Below are 8744 nucleotides of genomic sequence, written 5' to 3'. Positions count from 1 at the left end.
GGGGGGGGCGGACGGGAATGGGTCTGTTTGGGGGGGGGGGGGTTATGACAGGGAATGATCACTCATAGGGGGTAGCTGGGACGTTGTAGGCCGGTGGTGGATACAAGACTGAACTGTCAGCGCCTCTGGCGTCCTGCCCAACTCACTGACCTCACTGGTTGCCAAGAGCTGGGCGGGACTCAAGCCAGAGCATCCCACTCAGCTCTAGGAAACCGGTGATGTCAGTGAGCTGGGTGGGATGCCAGCTATTACGTCACAGGTTGCTAAGGGGGACACTATGACCTCCCCCCAACACTTGACTACTCCCCAAAGAGATGCCGTCTGAGGGAACCACCTTAGGCTACCTCATTATTGGAACAGCCCTTATCACATCAGTGGGGCCATCACAAGAGCATTTGTCTATATTGATACCTCCCAACTGTCCCTGATTTGGAGGGACTGCCCCTCATTTGGACCACATCCCTCTGTCCCTCTTTTCATGTGTTACTTACCACAATGCACAGGTGTGAACACGCCCAAAGGACAGAAGAGAAATAAGTTTGGGGGTGAAGGGTAAAGGGACAAGAAAAGGAAGAGAGAAAAAAAATGAGGTGCTTTTATATCCCTGAGCAGGGGGTGAGGTTACATGTATTTTTGGAGTTTAAAAACCGATTGCAGTAAAACCAACCTAAAAAAAAGATTTGAGAGGTCCTGGGAATCTTTGTTGTTCCTATGACCAGATAAGGTTTGTAAAGCCTTATTGAGAGCTCACTGGCTCTGCTTAGGCAGCTCCACCAGGTACCCCATACAGGATACCCAAAAGTGAAGGATTAAATGGGCAGCAACCATGGTTTCTAAAAATATTAAACTTTTGATGGACTCTGATGTCTGATTGGTTGGTGCCCATCCTTCTTATTCTTCCATGCAGTAAAACCAAATTAGGGTGTGTTCCTCAATTTATCTTTTAGGCCTGAGGAGAGGTTGTCTATTTCTCTGATGTAATTCACCTTGGCCCATGGTGGGAGGGGTGGTTTGTTTTCAACTGCTCAGGACGCATGCCCTGGCAGCATTAAGTGAATGCTTATAGGTGTTAAGTTTAGGAGGATTGCTGCTGGATCATCATCTATTTGCTATTTATTACAGGTATTTATATAGCACTGACAATTTACGTATCGCTTTACATACTGCACATTCACATCAATCCCTGCCCTCAAGGAGCTTACAATCTAAGGTCCCTATCTCACATGCAAACATACAGGGACAATTTACACAGTAGCCAGTTATCCTACCAGCATGTGTTTGGAGTGAGGGAGGAAACTGACACAAGCACAGGGAGAACATGCAAGTTCCATGCAGATAGCTCCCTGGCTGAGATTCATACCAAGGACCCCCTGTGCTGTAAAGCCAGGGATCCCAACCTGAAATAAGTCATTTCAGGGAGGTGCCCTCTGCTGTTTTTTTAGTATTCTGACAGCTGCTGCCGTCAGAATAAAAGAAAAAAGAAAAAACGGTATAGGAATGAATAGCTAGATTGCTATTGGCTATTTAAATTTGCAATAGCCAATAACAAGCTGGGTATTGCACCCGCCCTGTCAGTCTACAGAAGAGGACCTGATGGAGAACTTGCTATTGCAAACTAAAATAGCCAATAGCACTCTAGCCCTTTTTTTTCTGTTCTGACTGACAGCGACTGGGTGTCCGGGGAGCTGCTATCTTATAGTGGGAGACTCCCGGAACATCCTGGAGAGTTGAAATGTCTATAAAGCAGAAGTGCTAACCATTAAGCCACTGTGCTGCTCATTGATATTCATAATCCTGTGCCAGAAAATGGTCAAGATGGGAGTTCATTTAAAAAAAAGTCTCCATGGGGCAATAAAAAGGTCCTGGACCCCAACACGAGTGAGCTAGTCCAGGCTCGTATGAACTGAAGAATGCCTATGCTACTGACTATGCTGCAGAGGGATTGAATGCAGTCCTGCTGCTGGGTTTGGCCTTTAAGGGACATTCACACTGTCAGCGATGACTGGCATGTTTCCACAAAGCTTTGGACCCTCACAGGGAAAGAGTGGAGCTGTACAGATGTTTATTTGCAGCATTGCCCAGAATCTGCAGAAAGGCAGACCAGGTTATCAATTCTTCTTCGGGGGGCACTAGTGTTTATTCACTTTAAAACATCTATACTGCTCATGCTTTTTCCTGAAGCTGAGCTCTGGGCACAAAATGTCCCTCAAACTCAAGTAAGGATATAAATCGACTTTGTGTGCACCAAATGCCTTTGCAAGCCAGCTATTACCTTGTAAATTTAGCAGTGACATCATTCATTTGCTGAACATAACCTGTGCAGAGAGCAGAGCTGTGGGAGAGTCCCAGCAGGCTCTACGCACTTCAGACTGCCTGTAGGAAATCAGCCATGCCAAATCACATTTAGGCATGCTTGCTAAGGGTCAGCTTGATCACCTCTGTTGTGAACGGAACATTCAAATGTTTCACTGTTGTACATGCACCCAAATGTGTGTCTGCGTTTTCAAAATTTGGTTAATTTTAAAATGATACTGGGCAAATGCTCCCAAACGCAATATGGTGTAAGCATGTAGTCAGCATGCATGTATCCTAATGATGGCTGTGCATTGGATGAAATGTTGCACAACACAAACATTTTTTTTCGTTGGGGTGGAAATACTTTGCGGTTTTAGTAGTGATAAACTTGCCCTGCCCTTTGCCAATGGGGAGAAGAACATCCTAGAACATCTCTAAACAGCGAATGTACATCATTTTAGGTAAATTAGGGATCTCAGGCAGGTATGACTGTTTGGAAATTATCATATTCCCTGTTCATGCCCAGTTTAAATAAATACTTAAAAATAAATATAAATTCTTATTTCTTATACTCATAAATAATATTTATTAAATAAATACATACTTATTTCCTATGCTTCTCAGTGCCATCTAATGGCCATAATGTATTATTACAACACTATATTCAAACGAGGAAAAAATATATTAAAGTGTATTTCCGCTTTTGCAGTCAAATTTGAGAAAACCCCTCCATATGTTCGTTATGTGTTCCTTTTCACACAGCATACTGAAAAGTAACTTTTAAAAAATATTCCTTACTTTTTAGTTGTTTTGTTACAACCGGCAAGATTGCCAATTCCAGGTTTTCTCAGCATCTTCACAGCGGTCTATCCTAATGGAAAAACTTAGGACCTAAATATAAAGATTGTGTTTCTCTGATAAGCAACATTAACATACAATGGACAATCCGCCTCGGAGCCCCTCCTAACATTTCAAAGAAATAGAAACAAGAACAAATTATAACCCTTAAAACCCTAACTCGAGTAAAAGCAACTTAAATTGCAAGAGACATTTTTTTTAACTTTAGCTTATGCTATGTGAATGGGAACATGTAACAAATATAAAAGAGTTGTTATCCCTATTTGGCTGTGAAAGTGAAAATACACTCTAGCCACTTGCTGACCGAGGTGTTAAACCCCCTTCCTGTCCAGGCCATTTTTCAGTATTCAGCGCTGCGGTACTTTGACTGACATTTATAAATTCATGCACTACTGTACTGAAATCAATTTTATAGTATTTTTTGGGGACAGATAGAGCTTTCTTTGGTGGTATTTAATTACCACTGGGGGTTTTATTTTTTACTATATAATGAAAAAAGTACTGAATATTTTGAAAAAAAACCTGTTCTCCCTACGTTATGTTATAAAACATTATTAGCCATTATTATATTTTTGAAAAAAATTAACAGTAAATATTTTTTGGTAAAATATAAAAGACTGGGTCACGCCAGGCAAATAGACACCAAACATGTCAAGCTTTAAAATTGCGTGCGCCCGTGAAATCGCAAGAAAATACCATACCTAAAATTGGACATTGGCAACTTTAAAAGCTTTTATTGCTCATCAGTTTGGTGTTATCAGTGATTGAGTGATTGATGGCCCAAGAATTATTGCTCTCACTCTGATGTTTGCGGCGTTATGTAGCATGTGTGGCATAATCGTTTTCACACGTAGGCGCACCCGGCGTGTATTTACGTTTATATGTCCGTGAACGCGGGGGCGGGGGACTTAAATGTTTTTTGTGTTTTTTATTGTTTTTTGTGTCTTTCATTTATTTTTTTTAACTTTTTTTTTACACTTAACTTTTTTGCTATTACGTAGGGGGCTAACAATTCCCCTATGTGATACATAGTTACATAGATTTTGAGGTTAAATAAAGACAAAGGTCCATCAAGTTCAACCTTTGTGTGTCTGCATGTGTTTGTGCGTGCATGTGTGCGTGTGTCTATCCAAATAAATCAGGTTTCCCTAAATTTCCCATCAGTGTTGTGAATGGTGGCAATAAAGTCCATCATGAGCTTTACACACATATTCTTAGCAAAACACTATGCTGTACATATTTACAATTTTTCTGATATACTGTACATTACTGATCCAATATACTGCCCTACGCATTATGTAATCCATGCTGCTCCAATATATATTAAACTGTATGTTATGCAGAGTTTTGATAGTGTCCTTTTAAAATTAAAAGTAAAATTAAATATTAAAATTTGCAGGAATAATAAAACAAATTAGCTCACTCATTTGTGATAGACAATATATAATGACAGGTCCTCTTTATGGAGACATCAGAGGTTTCTAAGACCCCTTCTTTGGGACCCCCAGAGAAGCAGATGAAGCAGACACCTGCTTACCAGCTTCTTCTCTGGCTATAGCAGCCAGAGAAATGACAGCTAAAGGCGGAAGTGATGTAATACACATCGCTTCGCGCTTTAGAGAGAAAAGGGGAAAGATCATCAGTGGGGGAATGCTGATCTCTCCTCCTTCTCAGTATAGACAGTTGCTGTGCCTGCCCACAGGGGGGACAGCGGAGCCCGGGATAACCGGTAGCGGTGTTGGAGGTCGGGGGAGCACGGCAGCAGAGGGGGGTGCACTGTACGTTGTTATACAAGCGATCGGTCGGCTCTATAGCCGGCTGAACGCTTATTTGTAACAGCCGGTGCCGGCTGTTTACATGGCCGGCAGGATTCTCCTTGCGCGCGTTAGAGGGTGGACCCGTGCAGAAAGCACCCACCAGCCAGGTAAGCATCCGCCATCCGCCTGGGTATTTACAGTGGGCGGACGGCAAGCAGTTACAGAAGAACTAGTTATTCAGTTAACTGCTTGTTTGTGTAAAAAAAAGTTATACTCACCAGATCCTTGGAACCAGCTAGTTCTTAGACCGGTCTCTAGAACCTCTCTCCCCCTCCTCTTCAGCGGTCTGAATCTTTGTGTTATCATGTTCTATACAAGTGTATAGACGTGAAGACACTGAGGAACAGTAACACAGTAACATAAATAATACCTATCTATCAATAAGAAGATGGCTGCACACAATCAAATTGTACAGTTTACCGAGTATAGACAGAAATCTACATTGCAGATCTGGCCACACTTTTAATTTTATTCAACTTGAACACACTGTACATAGCGTACATTGATTACATTGGCCACCACACTTTACAGTTTGATTAACAGCCTATCAAGTGTAGGTTGAATGTTACACAAAGATCAAAAAAGCCCAAAAAGATAGCAGATTGGATTAAAAATGTAAAAAAAAAAAAAAAAAAGGTTTGTGGCATGTTTTACAAATATTACAATCTGCTTACAGCTAATGACACATTTTCCAATATCCTGTCACTGTTTGACATCACCACATGCAATTTTTATGGCTACATTAGATCTTCAGAAATCCTACACATGTTAACAGTTTTGTGCAGTTACAGTAAAATCTATAGATTGTGTCATCAAATTGCGCATTTTTGCTTTTAAAAAAACGCGCAGTTCTCAATGCATAGGGATGTCTATGGGACCAAAACCTCATAGCATGCGTCTGAAAATAGCTCCTGCATCTTTTTGCGTGACAGACGATATCGCACGCGCGATGTAACGCTATGGTGTGAACTGTCGCCACTGAATTATATGGGTATCCCTAGGTATGAACCAGGCCTTAGTGAACCTGTGGACAGGCTATGGACATTCAACTATTTACATACTCCTATCAAGCAGTAGCTGCACTTTAAAACAAGCCCCCCCTGACCTCTGTAGCTGCAGACACTTTGGAACAATCTATTCTCAAGGTCCACAAGAAAAGCACTGAAGCTGTTTAAAGGAGAACTATGGGGTTAGGGCTTTTCCCCATAGTTCTCCTAAGGGTAACGGCAGGACACAAATTAGTGTCCTCCCGCCACCCAAAGCTCAGTATACCGCGAGCTACAGCTCGCGGTATACTGAGGCGCCGCAGCTGAAACGGATCCCGACAATTCTGTCTGGATCCACCCAGTGAGTGACAGCTGGCTCTGCCTATCTAGAGGCAGAGCCAGCTGTATCCGCCCCCTCCCCCTGTCCGTTCCGCCAGTAAGCGCTGGACGATCGGACAGGGGAGGGGGGAATCCAGTCCCTCCCCTGTCATGGCTCTCTGCAGTGACAGGATCGAGAAGTTCGCTGCAGTGACAGGATCGAGAAGGTATGTGTTTGCTCACTTCCCGATCTACTGAGCCGACCTGTGACAGTTTCATTGTCACAGGTCGGCTAGAACTATGAGGATGAGTGAAAATCACTCACCTCATAGTTATCCTTTAAGTTTTTTTTTCTCTGAGCAGCTCAGCTTCTCCTGCTCCCCTTTCCAGAGAACCTGCTTTGTGTTAATATTAAAGTGCCAAATCACTGCTGGGAAAAGGTAGCAGGATGAGCTGTGCTGATGACAGAACAGTTTGAACAACTTCAGTGCTTCTGTTGTGAACCTTGAGGATGAATTGGTCCACAGTGCCTGCAGCTACAGAGGTAAGGGCTCGTTTTTTGCTGCTTGGTAAGGTTTAGAAATAATTTCACTGTGCACTTACTGACTCCCACATATAGAATGAGACAATGTTTGCTGATGGCCACTGGAGAAGTATCTGAATAAACACAAGGCGTTGCTCTATTGTAGTTGCTTAAACCTGACGCACACTGACGCAGATGACCAAATGATGGTACAATACACACAGGTTAGGGATGGGGCCTGGTAAAAATTTGAATCCAGCACTAAAATGATGGCTGGCATCAGCAGAACAGCTTATTGTAGATTACTGTAGTTCTAGCATTAAAAGAATGGTGTTGTATGCTGTGGGACTATAGAGCTGCCACCCCTTTACAACAAAGTTACAGAATGATGAAGCGAGGAACATCTCTTTAGCCGGAATGGATACTGCACAGTGAGGAAGACATGAGTGAGAATGCAGTTGGGGACACCAATGAGTGATTGTAGTCTCTGAGTAGAGTGGTAATGAGCAATGACTGCAGAGGGAGAATGGAAACAGCATGAAGAGTGACTCTAGAGGTGGCACAGGGACTACAAACTAATGGGTGTCCCTGGCGGGGGCATGGAGGTAACAAGGCAATATATACAACTGAAGGGGTCATAGACACTGCAGTGAGAGGAATGTGTAGCTATGCATTTTTCAACATTTTATTGCATTCAGTCAACTGTATTCTACAGGGCTTAAAATGAACAGTAAATAAGGTCTTTCCCTGCTAGGCTCCTGAGAAATATAGAATTTGGTATTGGTAAATGCTGCCACCTTGTGGAACAATATAATAGTCAGTTTACTAAGCTGTATTTAGTTATTTTCAATGTTCAGTTTACTTCAATGCAGAGGGCACTGTGCCATGCTGCTTTGCCGAGCACATACATTTCTAGAGGTGCGTTGGGGGACTATTTACAATGAATCGCAGAGCAGAGAATAAATGCATGTAACTTGTGCTTATTGCAACGCAATGGTGTGCATGGGCTTTGTTATCAGCTCACTTGGTTTTAAGACAATAGACACCATACCGAACCTGACAAGTATTACCAGCCAGAGCCTGCAGTAGTGTAAGATTACCTAATTCCTACAAAAAAAATCACTGTGAACTTTTACAAGCAAACAAAATTAATAATTTAATATGAGCGTGGTAAATTTTATTGATCCTAGAAGGACAAATTACCGAATGGAAATTAAAAATTCTGTTGTAACAAAAATAATAATAATAATATGCATGGTGATGAATATAGTGCATACCTTATAACTGAGTGAATTTACCCTATAGTGAGTTAATCATTGCCATTTACCCATAAGCCCTGATATTTTTAGACCTGAGTCTTGTAAATAGAACATTTTACAGCCCTTTCAAGCAAGAAGTGTGCCTCAGGTCTTTCACATAGCACAGGGGTAAGCACTACAGCTGTTGGGGAACCTCAAATTCCAAGAGGCATTGCATACTCTGACAGTTACAGGCATGACTCCCTTAGCATGACATGATGGGGTTTGTGGTTTCATCACAGCTGGGGTGCTGGTGTGGTTTCATCACAGCTGGGGTGCCAAAGTTGCCTGCCCTTGACAGAGCAAGTGCCATTTATTATTGGAACTATTTTTTTAATGTAGCCATCGTAACAAACATGGCTGTGAGTGACCTTCTCAGGATAACCTATGAGAAGATCCCCAGTTTCTATAGTAGGTTAAGGTGAACTTTATATGTAATGTGCCTATATACACCTAAATATTGCCATCTTTAGTGAGATACATGCCAAGGATACCACACATCTGGAGGGATGCTGAGATAAGGGGTTTCTCTTTGTGCAGCAGTGGGCATTTTGTGTATTTTTAGCTGATGGACTATCCCATTTACCAGTCTGTTCAAGGATCTTAGTGCAATATTCTGCCTTAATATCTAGAGCAGGGGTAGCCAAAC

This window comes from Nanorana parkeri, unplaced genomic scaffold (assembly GCF_000935625.1).
Source record: "Nanorana parkeri isolate BGI_ZX_2015 unplaced genomic scaffold, ASM93562v1 scaffold206, whole genome shotgun sequence".
Lineage (NCBI taxonomy): Eukaryota > Metazoa > Chordata > Amphibia > Anura > Dicroglossidae > Nanorana > Nanorana parkeri.
This window is presented reverse-complemented; position numbering follows the sequence as displayed.